Below are 12,340 nucleotides of genomic sequence, written 5' to 3'. Positions count from 1 at the left end.
CTGGGTTACGGCGGCTAAGGAATTCCCTTCCCCGCTGCCAGAGCTTCTTTTGCGATTTATTTGCGTGTGAGTGTTTCTGAATGTGCAGTTTTGCGTGCCTCACATTTTAGCCTTGAAAGATGGAGCGTGTTTGGATAATAGCTCCACAGAGCTGCCATGAGTTTGCCTGGGGTTATGTGGCTGTGTACTCTCCCTGGCTTTGGCTTTGTCTCTCTCACACACACAAGCTTAGAAAGCAATTTATCACACGTAAACTACCAGGTGGCTTAGCAAATATTTTTGTGTGTGTTTGTTTAACAAATGGAAATCGAAAAACTCGATTTTGTAATGACTCCAACGATTTTGCAACCGGGAAGGCATTGAATAACCCAAGGAGATTTTCCAAAGGTTCCGTAGATTTTGTAATAACTGCAAATATTGTTTGATACTTAATTATACTAGCAAAGGAAGTGCTGGTGGTATTTCTAGGAAAGCCATTAATTACAACTGGAACACATTCACACAATGTGTGGGTGTGGGAGGAAAGACGTTCATAAATTTAAATAATTCACACAGACTCTACTTAGCCTTCCTCTGACAGCCCCAGTGAAATATCAGGAAGCACACACCGACCACTCACACCACACACGTCTATGTGAGCGATTACACGTGTGGAACACACCTCCATCATGGTATCCCTGGAATAATAAACAGCACCTTTATTCTAATAATAGTATTTATGCAAATTCAACGATCTATTAGCATAAAATGCTATTTGTAATTCTAGGGATGCCATTCGTTAAGTCCGGAAAACGTGTGTGTGATCGCTCATATATATATAGATATATAGATATAGATATATAACGTGTGTGTGAGCGAGATCGCTCATATATTGTGTGTGTGTGTGTGTGAGAGAGAGAGATCGCTCATACACTGTGTGTGTGTGTGTGCGTGAAATACGTGACTAAATCCACAGCTTTAAAAATATTTCACACACACACACTGTATGTGTAATATACATGTGTGTGCGCGTATGGAACACATTCGTGTATGTGTATATATAGAAAGAGGGAGAGAGAACACATTCGTGTGTATATATGTGTCTGTGTATGTGAGAGATTTTTAAAGATGTGGATTTAGTCACGTATTTCACGCACACACACACACTATATACATACAGTGTGTATGTGAGATATTTTTAAAGCTGTGGATTTAGGCACGTATTACACACACACACTGTATGAGCGATCTCTCTCTCTCTCTCTCTCTCTCTCTGTGACTCACACACACACACACAAACACACACACAGAGTATATGAGCGATCTCTCTCTCTCTGTGACTCACTCACACACACACAAAGAGTATATGAGCGATCTCTCTCTCTCACACACACACACACACACTGTATGAGCGATCTCTCTCTCTCTCTGTGACTCACACACACACACACAAACACACACACACAGAGTATATGAGCGATCTCTCTCTCTCTGTGACTCACTCACACACACACAAACACACACACAGAGTATATGAGCGATCTCTCTCTCTCTCTCTCTCACACACACACACACACACGTTCCGGGCTTACATAATGGCATCCCTGCAACTAGCGTTTGACGCTAAGAGATCCCTGGATGCTCGCAAGTACTATTATTCGCACACCAGCGCTGTTTCTAACCCCCGGGGTGCCAGGACCGAGCTGGGGAACACACGTGCGCTCGCTCACATCTGCGTGTGTGGGGTGGAAGCGGTCGAGCACATTCATCCCGACATTTCCCTGGGGCTGGGAGAGGAAAGCGAGGCAGCCCCTGTGTGAGCTGCCATCGCTACCCAGGGCCCGAGGTCACAACGCCCCCTTGTGCTGCCTGCCCCCCTGGCCACAACTGCCGCGTGGCTACACCCCAACACGGGCAGCTGTTACCCCCGCACCCCCCTGCGCCCAGCATGGGACACCCGGGCCCAGGGACCGAGGCAGCGGGGCCCCTGCTTTCCAAAGCCCCTGCTCCGAGCCCCGGCCGGGGGGACGCGGGGGGCGCGGCCCGGTCCCGGTCCCGAGGCCCCCCCGCCGGCTGATGGATGGCTCCGGGCCCCGATGCCTGCCAGCCCCATATTAATGAGGTGTGCGCTGACAGCCGCGAGTCAACAGAGGCCGAGGGGCCAGGGCTGCAGGCGCAGGGGCCGCCGGCTCGTCTCCGCTCGCTGCCCGGGCTCAGACTCCCAGGCGCTGGGGTCAGAGCCTCGGCAGACCCGCTCCCTTCCTATACCCCCGCGCTCGCCAGGAGCCGGGGCTGGCGCTGGAGCTCCAGCCCGGCTCTGCGCACCGCAGGACGCAGCCTCCGCCTGGCTCCTGGCTCAGTGCCCGGCGCCCCCCAGCTCAGGCACAACTCCCCCTGGCTCCTCCGCCCCCTGCCGGGAAGGGGGAAACCTGCCCTCTGCCCCGCCAGCCTGGGCTTGCACGCCTGCGGGGGAGAGGGACCCTCCTGCTAGCCACAGTCTGAGGGCTTGGTGCCGCGGGGCCAGGCGCTGTTCGGAGGAGCTGGTTAGGGTGCACCCACTAGGCTTCCCCCAGAGTCAGTTCCGTGGGGATCCCTGGCACAGCTGGCCTGGCCCCATCGGCATCACAGCTGCACCACTTCTGCTGCCCTGGGCTCCTCCTGGGACATAGGTACTGTGGGGGTGGGTGCTAAACCCTAAGAGAGAGGGCAGGGTTTTGCCCTGAGGATTCATAGCTTTTTAAGATTGATAGATGCCTAGGATGGAAGGTCCTATCATCTGAACTGCTGTGTCTCCCAGACCCTAGGATTTCACCCAGTTCCCCCTGCCTTGAGCCAACAACTCAGGAGAGCTCCCTCTCTGCACAATGCCCAGTCCTTGCTTTCTAGATTAGGCCTGATCCTCAACTTGTCCTATCTCCAAGGAGCTCTGATCATCATTTACATCAGCTGGGGCATTCCCCCTTTGATGAAGCAAATACAAATACAATAAATAATAGTAATTAATAAAATAATCCATGGATTAAGAGTTGGGCTCAGTTTAGAAACCCAGAACCAAATCTCCCCGCCACTGCGACTTTGAGGAATATTTGGTTCCAGATCCATACTTTGTGGCTGGGCCCATCAAGAATGAGCAAGAACCAGGAGCCAGACAAAGCATTTTCAGCAACATCCACCCAGCAGGGATGGTGCCAGTGTTCATATGTTGTGAAATTAGTCCATCTTATCAGAACCGCTGGGGACGTGTCAGGTTTATTCAGTCCATGGGGCTGATCCCGCAAACACTAAATGCAGGGGAGTGACTTTACTCACATAAGCAGAGCCATTGATTTTAATGGGATTACTAGAATGAATCAAGTGACTTGGGTGTCAGAGTAGCAGCCATGTTAGTCTATATCCGCAAAAAGAACAGGAGGACTTGTGGCAACATAGAGACGAACAAGTTTATTTGAGCATAAGCTTTCGTGAGCTACAGCTCACTTCATCGGATGCATTCAGTGGAAAATCCATCTGCCATCTTTGAAAGGAAAGGGACCATTTTCACTCTTAAGTGGGTCATACAGGGTGCGTGGCGCTTGTATTGGCCCGCTGCCTAGGGGCAAATCTGACCCCCTGCCCTGGAGAGCTTACAGTCTCAAAGGCAGGCCCAGGGAAGCCATGACGTGGGTAGGAAGGAGGGTTTAGTACATAAGGCATTAGGCTGGGACTCAGCAGACATGGGGTCAGCTCCTGGCTCAGACACAAGCTTCCTGTGTGACCCTGGGCAAGTCACTTTAGCTACACTGTGCCTCAGTTCCCCATCTAAAAAAAGGGGATGATACTAATTCATGAGTGTGATGTACTGAGGTAATATGAACTTAAAAATGGCCAGACTGGGTCAAACCAAAGGCCCATCTAGCCCAGTATCCTCTCTTCCAACAGTGGCCAATGCCAGGTGCCCCAGAGGGAATGAACAGAACAGGTCATCCTCAAGTGATCCATTCCCTGTTGCCCATTCCACAGGGATGAGGGTCATATAAAGTCATAGGTAGGGCCCTGAACAATACTGAGAAAGGAATAAGGAAGCTACTAATTAACATTTTATTCTTTCTCTTCAAGAGTGGGCTGACCCTCTGTGATCCTTTGGGCTCTGTCTGCTTTGCATAGTATCTGCTTGATGATTTCCAGATCATAGACTTCAAGGTCAGAAAGGATCACCAGATCCCCTAGTATGACCACCTAGGCTTGGCATGAACGTGTTCACCCTGGATTCACAATTAGGCAGATGATTCCACATGGCAAGGTAACTTTGCCAACAGAAAGGCCCTGCAAACAAATAAATAAAGCAGCCCCAAGCACCACTGCTGGGAGTGCAGGGATGAGCTCATCTCATCAGGAATTCAGAATATGCTAAGGAGATTCCAATAGGTCTGCAAATAAAGACACAAACCTCCATCTAAGATCTGGAAAGTCACTGTTCCAATTCTCCTGGTTTGGGTTTACGCGCTTGTTCAATGTAAACTCATGCATCACTGTCATTATTATTACAAATGCATTAACATTACCCAACAGCCGCAGAAGAGCTTGCTCCTTCTTATTGTATGTCAGTCCCCCTGCAGAGCTCTCTTACTGCACAGATCTGAATATACCAATCTCAGATGCAAATGAACCCATGGAGTGCGACACAGATTGTAAACTCTGGGAAGTAGGCAGCATGTCTTCCTTTTTAAGGAATGGTGGTATTGTAGCAGGAGGGAGGTGGCAGGAGGGAAGGAAGGCAAGGAAAGGGTGAAATCCTCGACTCATTGAAGTCAATGGGAGTTTTGCTTTGACTTCAGTGGAGCCAGGATTTCACCCCCAAGGAATTCTGATCCAAAATGCCTGCTCGCTGTTTTGTACAGCACCATGCACACCCTTGACACTTACAGGATAAATCATCATAATGAAGAGTGCCTTTATTTTACTGTTTCTCACATCTAGATGGGACTGCACATTCAAAGAGCATTTAGATGCCACTTCATGTCCAGCATGTGATGCTCCAGACGTACACATGCTTACATCTCACTTATGGTGTTCACAAGTTAGTAGATTGATATTGATTTTTAAACAGAACTCCCCAAAGAAATCATCATGAAAGGAAAGAAAAAAAAATATATATAGGCCTGATTTTGCCTGATTCCCTTCTATTTATAATTATGTCAATCCAGAGTAACCCCTTGTGTCAACAGATTTACCAGTGCAGGGCCTTCCTAAGATGAGGCTCATATATTTTAAAGTCTGTAGAGGGTTTGTTGTTTGTTTTTGCTTTGTTTTTGTTTTAAGAAAAAAAATTCCAGCCTTTGCTTTGAACTTCCTGCATTTGTGTGTGTGTGTGGCAGGGTGAAAGGGGGAGGAGAACTTGAATATTATTTGTGTTTCAAATGTTAATTTGAGTGTATAATTAATATATCTAACAGACAATGAACACGGGAGATAAAAACTGTCATATTAAATCAGAACACAGGATACTGGACTAGATAGGCCAATCTGACACAGATCTGTATGTGATGTGTCAGAGGGAAGTCAAATACCCCTGTCCTGTAATATACCAGGGTAGTGCTTTACATGGGGATAATTCCATTTTGATGCACAGAAGGGATGGACGAATAACCTAGGTCATGAGTTTTGGGACCTCCCCTGTCTCTGGGGGCTCGGTCCTGCATGGAGGTGCCTGAGTAGGAGATTCCCCAGGTGGGTGAAGGGATGCTGGAGTCAGTATGGATATCCAGAAGTGTAGCAGTGACTATTCTCCACCTCCCGGCAACAGTGCCAGTTCCCCGAGGAGCTCCTCATTCCCTCAGTATGGATGAGGGTGCAGTACTTTCACCACAGGCATGGCCCATCTCCATCCATCTCACCTGCCCCTTTTGCGTGCTGTGCAGCCCAGCAGGAGACCATGCAGGCACGGGTGCTATTCACCATGCTGAGTGCACAGTGCCTTTGTCATTGTGTCAGGAAGTTGCTACCAGCTCATTGATGAGCATGTGGGCCTCTCATCCAAATCCCACTTAAGTCAAGGGGTATTTTTGCACTCATGTCAATGGGGCCCAGGCTCTAGATAAATTTCTCCCCCCTGTACCCATCTCCACGTCTCATAAGGCTTGCAAATTTAATCCTCAGTCCAACTTTCAGAGAGAAGAGGATTTTTTTTTTTTAATTAAAACATAGTTCTGGGAAGCAGGAGATGGCAGTTTTAGCCCTGGCTCTCATAGACTTTCCATGTATTCTTGGCCAAGTCACTTCACTGCTCTGTGATTCATCCCCATCTGTTAAAGGAATGAGGCCAGCAATACATACCTACTTCACAGGGCTGCTGTGAGAATTGATTGATGTTTGCCAAGCACTTTGCTAGAAGAGAGGGAAGCATTATTAATTATTGTTATCGAGACACAATAACAATAACCAGCACTTCTCACCTTTGAAGCATTTACTACTTCATCCACCATGAGGCAGAGAAGTTTTCTAAACCCTGCATTTATAGTGAGGGAGACTTGGGCTGAAAGGTTAAGTGATTAGCCCACGGTCACAGAAGAACTCGGTGTCAGACTTGGGATTAGAACGGTAAATTCCTGGCTCGCAGTCCCATGCTCATCCTATAATTCCATCAAGGTATCCTTGTGACATCCTAAACTATGACCTTGAAGCCCAGTTTGAAATTTCCAAGGCTTCACATTCTTTCACATATGTTGATTTGAGAATTCTAAAAACAAAGGTTAGATTGTATTTATGTGTGGTATCTATTTTCAGTTCACAACAAACCCAATAGCCTGTTATGTTCATATTCAAATATACAACGTTGTTTAAAACAGTCATGACAAAGAAAATAAGAATTGGTAGTGCTTTGCATGACTGTCCCCATTCACTTTATGATCAAAATCTATAGCCCTTTCCCCACACACTCCCCCTAAAGCCCAATGACCACCACTTCTTAAATAAGACATTTAAACAGACTATACACATGGGGTTAGAATAAGGCCAACATATTTTGTTTTGAAATATTGCATATTTACATTCCATAGTCCAATAACTTCCTATTGGTACTGAGAGTACATGATAGTAACATCAGTGGAGCTGCTCCTGGTCGCACTTCTGCAGGCGTAACTCCGGATCACTTCACTGGAGTCACATAGGGGTAAGTGAGAGGAGAATTGGGGTCAGTGGTATTTACTCTGCACTTCTCCAGCTCCTTCCACCTGAGGATCTCAATACTCTTTTTAAATATAACTGAGTTTCAACCTCAGCACCCCACTGTGAGATAGGTAGGTATTATTATCTGGGGAAACTGAGGCACAGCATTGTTCAATGACTTGCAGAAGGTCTATAGCAGAACTGGGAAGGGAATCCCACCTCACAGTACCCATTCCATTCCTTAGCCACAAGACTGTCTTTTTTCTGTGTAACATCTGTAAAATATCATACTGACCCTAAGATCAGCGTATGGGACGTCGGAGCAATTCCAATATATCCAAAGTATTAACACCTACGGCTTCAAAAAGTACTCTGCACCCTTAAATCCGCCATACATACAAGAAGGACTCATACTAAAAGCATGTCCTTCTTTTGAAATAAACTTTTGTTTTGGAGTAAAGAGCACAATTTTTAACGTCTCCTTGTGTAAATGACCAAGTAGCCTTAACTCCAATAAGGATGCATGTGTCGAAAGGACACATGGGGTAGGGACTTTTATTATCATATGTCTCCTTGTGGTGTGTGTGTCAGAGTTAATAAAACCCTAGCTGTTAGTAATTTGCTGTAGAAGGAATATGGTAAGATGTAAGAATTGATACATTTTACTTTGGTGTGGACAGAGAAACAGAAGTGCATGGCTGAACTTAGCTTTGCAGTCTTTATTGAAGAACAGAGCAAAAAAAAAATTAACGTTTTTTCTACATGAGCATCCTCAGTTTTATTATTTTGGTTTGCACCAGTAACTAAATCCCTTTTCTATCCTCCCTCCCCTTCCAGGGACTTCTAAAATCCCACCTGCTCTTTGAAGCCTCCAGCAAATACATTCCCACAACATGGTCTGGATCAGGGTAAATTGCCTTAGCTCCACTGCAGTTGATTTACACCATATGAGGACCTGGCTCCAAGCCTTAGTTGAGACAGTAAACTCTTTGGGTATGTCTACACTGAAATGTAAGCCCATGCTTGAGGCTGGGGCTCAAGCCTAACCCCTTTGTGTTTACACTGTAATTGTGCTAATCCAGGGCTTGGACACAGGGGCCCAGGACCCTGCAGGGCTGGAGGGTCTGAGCTTGAGTTAAGCCAAGACCCAGGGTCTGAGCCCTATTGTTCTGCAGTGTAGACACAGCCCACCTTGACTTGGGTCCCAGGAGTCAGCCGGAAGTATCCCACAATTCCATGGGACAACTTCCTTAGTCTTCTTTATCTCACCAATCTGCAATCCACTCTATGGAAGTCACCCCCGTTTGCGAAGGGCAGCAGCTCAGGTCAGGGATAACCCATTCTCTTCTGATCCCCAATCTGCGAGCACACTGTCGACGAGCCTGCCGGGTTTGCAATGGAGAGTGAAACTGACCAAGTTTTTTGCAAAGTGAGCTGCTTTAAACTTCCTGTAACATGTAAGACAGACAGTAAAGTAGCCCACAGTGCGGAGGTCCTAGGTCATGGAGGATAGGTCCATCAGTGGCTATTAGCCAGGATTGGCCAGGATGGCGTCCCTAGCTTCTGTTTGCCAGAATCCAAGGCCAAGCCCACTTACAGTATGCGGATTTTGGTTTCTTTTTTTGTTTCATCACTGTGAATATGTTTATAATAGCGTGTTGCGGATTTATTTTTATTTTTTTTAATTTCCCACTGTGGAGCATGATTGGCTCTCCGTTGCACAATCCTCTGCTGTGCGCATGCGTACAGAGCTAAAGAGCTTTAAAAGACTGCTTTTGGTTTTGATTTGCCTTTTGCTTTTGCATCAGCTGTGATGAATCACTTGATGATTACCCGTTCTGTTCATTCCCTCTGGGGCACCTGGCACTGGCCACTGTCGGAAGACAGGACACTGGGCTAGATGGACCTTTGGTCTGACCTAGTATGGCCGTTCTTATGTTCTCAGGTTCTTAGGGTTAGAGCGGCCACGTTTCAGGGGGAGGGAGCCACAGGCGCTGGCTTCCTCCTTGCCTGGGGGGTGCTCAACCCCCCACGCCACCCCAGGCCCTGTCCCACTCCAACCCTTCCCCCAGACCCCCACCCCCACCCCACCTCTTCTTGCCCCCACTTTGCCCCAGGTCCCGGCCCCACTCCACCCCTTCCCCCAAGCCTCACTCCACCCTCCTCTTCCTGTCCCTGCTCTGCCCCCCACCTCTTCCGGCCCAGTTTCGCCCCCTCCCCCAAGCATGCTCTGCCTCTGCTCCTCCCCCTCCCCCCAGCGCCACAGCTGATCTCAGTGGGTGGGAGGCGCTGGGAGGCAGTGGGAGAGCTGTCTGTTGGTGGCTGCTAAGCACCCACTAATTTTTTTCCATGGGTGCTCCAGCCCTGGAGTCGTGCCTATGGAGGGAGCATTAGGGACTCTGGGATATGGTTACTTTGACTCAGGTCTGCACCCTGCAGTGTGGCCATCAGAGCCCTAGGTTCCAGCACAGGTTAGAAAAGTCTTAACGGAGGGTTAAAATACAACGTAGATGCTCAAGCCCAGGGTTCCCTAACATGGGTCATCTGACTCGAGTCCCACGAACCCTGGGCTGACGATTGCCATGTAGACCTATCCTTTGGGGCGAGAGCTTTGGTTTTCCTCTTGTATGTTCTGCACATTGTAAGGTACTGTGTGCAATCATTGCTTAATATAGTGGCATAATAACTCACAGTGTTATCCAGCAGCAGAAATGTGTCACCGTGCAGCTGTAGCATTCCAAGAAAGGATCCTTTAAGCCTTGACACTAGAGTCTGCCAATGAGAGGAAAGAAGGTGCTTTATTGTCCAATTTGTCTGATCACTGAGGGCCAGAGTATGATCTCACTTACACTGGTGAAGATCAGTGGTGTGCCTCCAGATTTACGTTGGCAGAAGTCAGATCAGTATTTGGCCTACCTGTACTTTAAGGTATTGATGGAGGGCAAGATTCTTAGCTGATGTAAATCAGCAGAGCTCCATCGACTTTCCCTGTGGTTAGTTCTTTGAAAGTTCTTTGAAAACACCTGTTGGCAGGAACTCCGCTGGCTCTGGGTGCGGATGGATAGGAACCCAATGAGCTCAGCATGGCTCAGTAAACTCCCATTAAGTGACTGTTCCCTGGCTGGACAGAAGGGCCAACAGATCTCTATTTAAGCCTGGCAGCAGCAGCAGCTCAGTGGCTGCTCAGTGCACTTCATGCCAGCAGCTGCTCCAGACCTGCTTCCTGTACTGGTCCTGGCTCCGACCCTTGACGGCCTGCTCCAGCCCTAATCCCTGACTTCCTCAGAACTCCTGGTTCCAAATCACTGGTTTATCTCCAGACCACGACTCCGGTTCTGTGTCTTTGGTTCTGTTCTGGCTCCTAACTCCTGGCTCCAACCATTGGCTTGTCTCCTGACCATGACTCGGGTTCTGCCTCTTTGGTTCTGTTCTGACCACTGGGCCACACTGCTGTTCTGACTACTAGGGTTCCCAGCCTACACCCTGGTGTGTTACAAAAGTGGAGCAGCAGTCAAAAAAGCTAACAGAATGGCAGGAACCATTAGGAAAGGGATAGATAATCAGACACAAAATATCAAAATGCCACTGTATAAATTCACAGTATGCACGGACCTCGAATACTGCAGGCAGTGCTGGTTACCCCCTCAAAAAAGATATATTAGAATTGGAAAAAGTACAGAGTAGGGCAACAAAAATGTTCAGGGGTATGGAGAAAGTGAGTAAGGAAGTGTTGTTTACCCCTTCACATAACACAAGACCCTGGGATCACCCAAAGAAATTAATAGGTAGATGGTTTCAAACAAACTTAAGGAAATACTTCACGCAACACACAGTCAACCTGTGGAACTCATTGCCAGAGGATGTTGTGAAGGCCAAAAGTATAAATGGGTTAAAAAAAGAATTAGATAAGTTCATGGAGGATAGGTCCATCACTGACTATTAGCAAAGATGGCCTGGGATGAAACTCTAATCTTCTCTGATTCTATGAAACCCCATGCTCTGGATGTCCCTAAACCTCTGACTGCCAGAAGCTGAGGATGGATTACTCAATATTTGCCCTGTTTCTTTCATTCCCCCTGGAGCATCTGGCTCCAGCCACGGTGGGAAGACAGGATACTGGGCGAGATGGACCTTTGGTCTGACCCAGTATGGCCGTTCTTCTGACTTCAGTGCTATGGGACTTCAAGGGAGCTATGCCCAATTACAGTAGCTGAGGATCAGGACCGCAATCCTTTCTCTGGGCTTGTCTACATGGCACCCATCATCACAGCGAGCCAGGGTGAAACCCTACAGTACTGTAACCTGCCAAACATTAAGTGGCCATGTGGACCCTGCTGCTGAGCACTAGAAGTTTTGTAGCGTGCTTTGATCTATTGCTGAGAAAGGATTGAATTCAAACAGCAGGGTGTTAGAGTGGACTATAAAACGTACAGCGCATGGTAGACGGGTCCACACGGCCACTTAGGGCATGTCTACACTGCAATTAAAAACCCACGGCTGGCCCATGCCAGCTGACTTGGGACAAAGGGCTAGGGATAAGAGACTGTTTAATTGAGGTGTTCATGCTTGGGCTGGAGCCAGGGGGTTAGGATCTGGAGGATCTCAGACCTTGGGCTGCAGCCCAAGCCTGAATGTCTACACTGTAATTAGACAGCCCCGTAGGCTGAGCTCTGCAAGCCCACGTCAGCTGTTGGGTGTCTAATTGCAGAGTAGACATAGTGTGTGGCACGCTGGAGCACTATAGATTCACACCCTAGCTAGGCAAGCACTAAGTCACCGTATAGACAAGCCCTTAGTAGTTGCCCACTTCTGCTATCATTTCACCCCAGGCACTGGGAAAGGAGGGGAAATGCTGCAGGAACTCAAACCATTATCATTAGCCGATGAAGTGAGCTGTAGCTCACGAAAGCTTATGCTCAGATAAATTGGTTAGTCTCTAAGGTGCCACAAGTCCTCCTTTTCTTTTTGCGGATACAGACTAACATGGCTGCTACTCTGAAACCTGTCATTATCATTTTGTTTCTGAAACATTCAAGGCTACGAGCGAAATTCTGAGGCTATTTATAGCATCGTAAAACTGATTCCCCTCCTTCCCCTTTAATCTGTTGTGCAAATACCTTCCAGGAATTGAGAAAACAAGAGCCTGATTCTGCTTTCAGTTAAATAGGGGTAAATCGCAACAAGCTCTGCTTGAGTCAATGGTCTTAGACTGAAATAA

The sequence above is a fragment of the Natator depressus genome, chromosome 3 (genome assembly GCF_965152275.1).
Source record: "Natator depressus isolate rNatDep1 chromosome 3, rNatDep2.hap1, whole genome shotgun sequence".
NCBI lineage: Eukaryota > Metazoa > Chordata > Testudines > Cheloniidae > Natator > Natator depressus.
The sequence above is the reverse complement of the archived record's forward strand: the minus strand, read 5'-3'. Positions refer to the sequence as shown.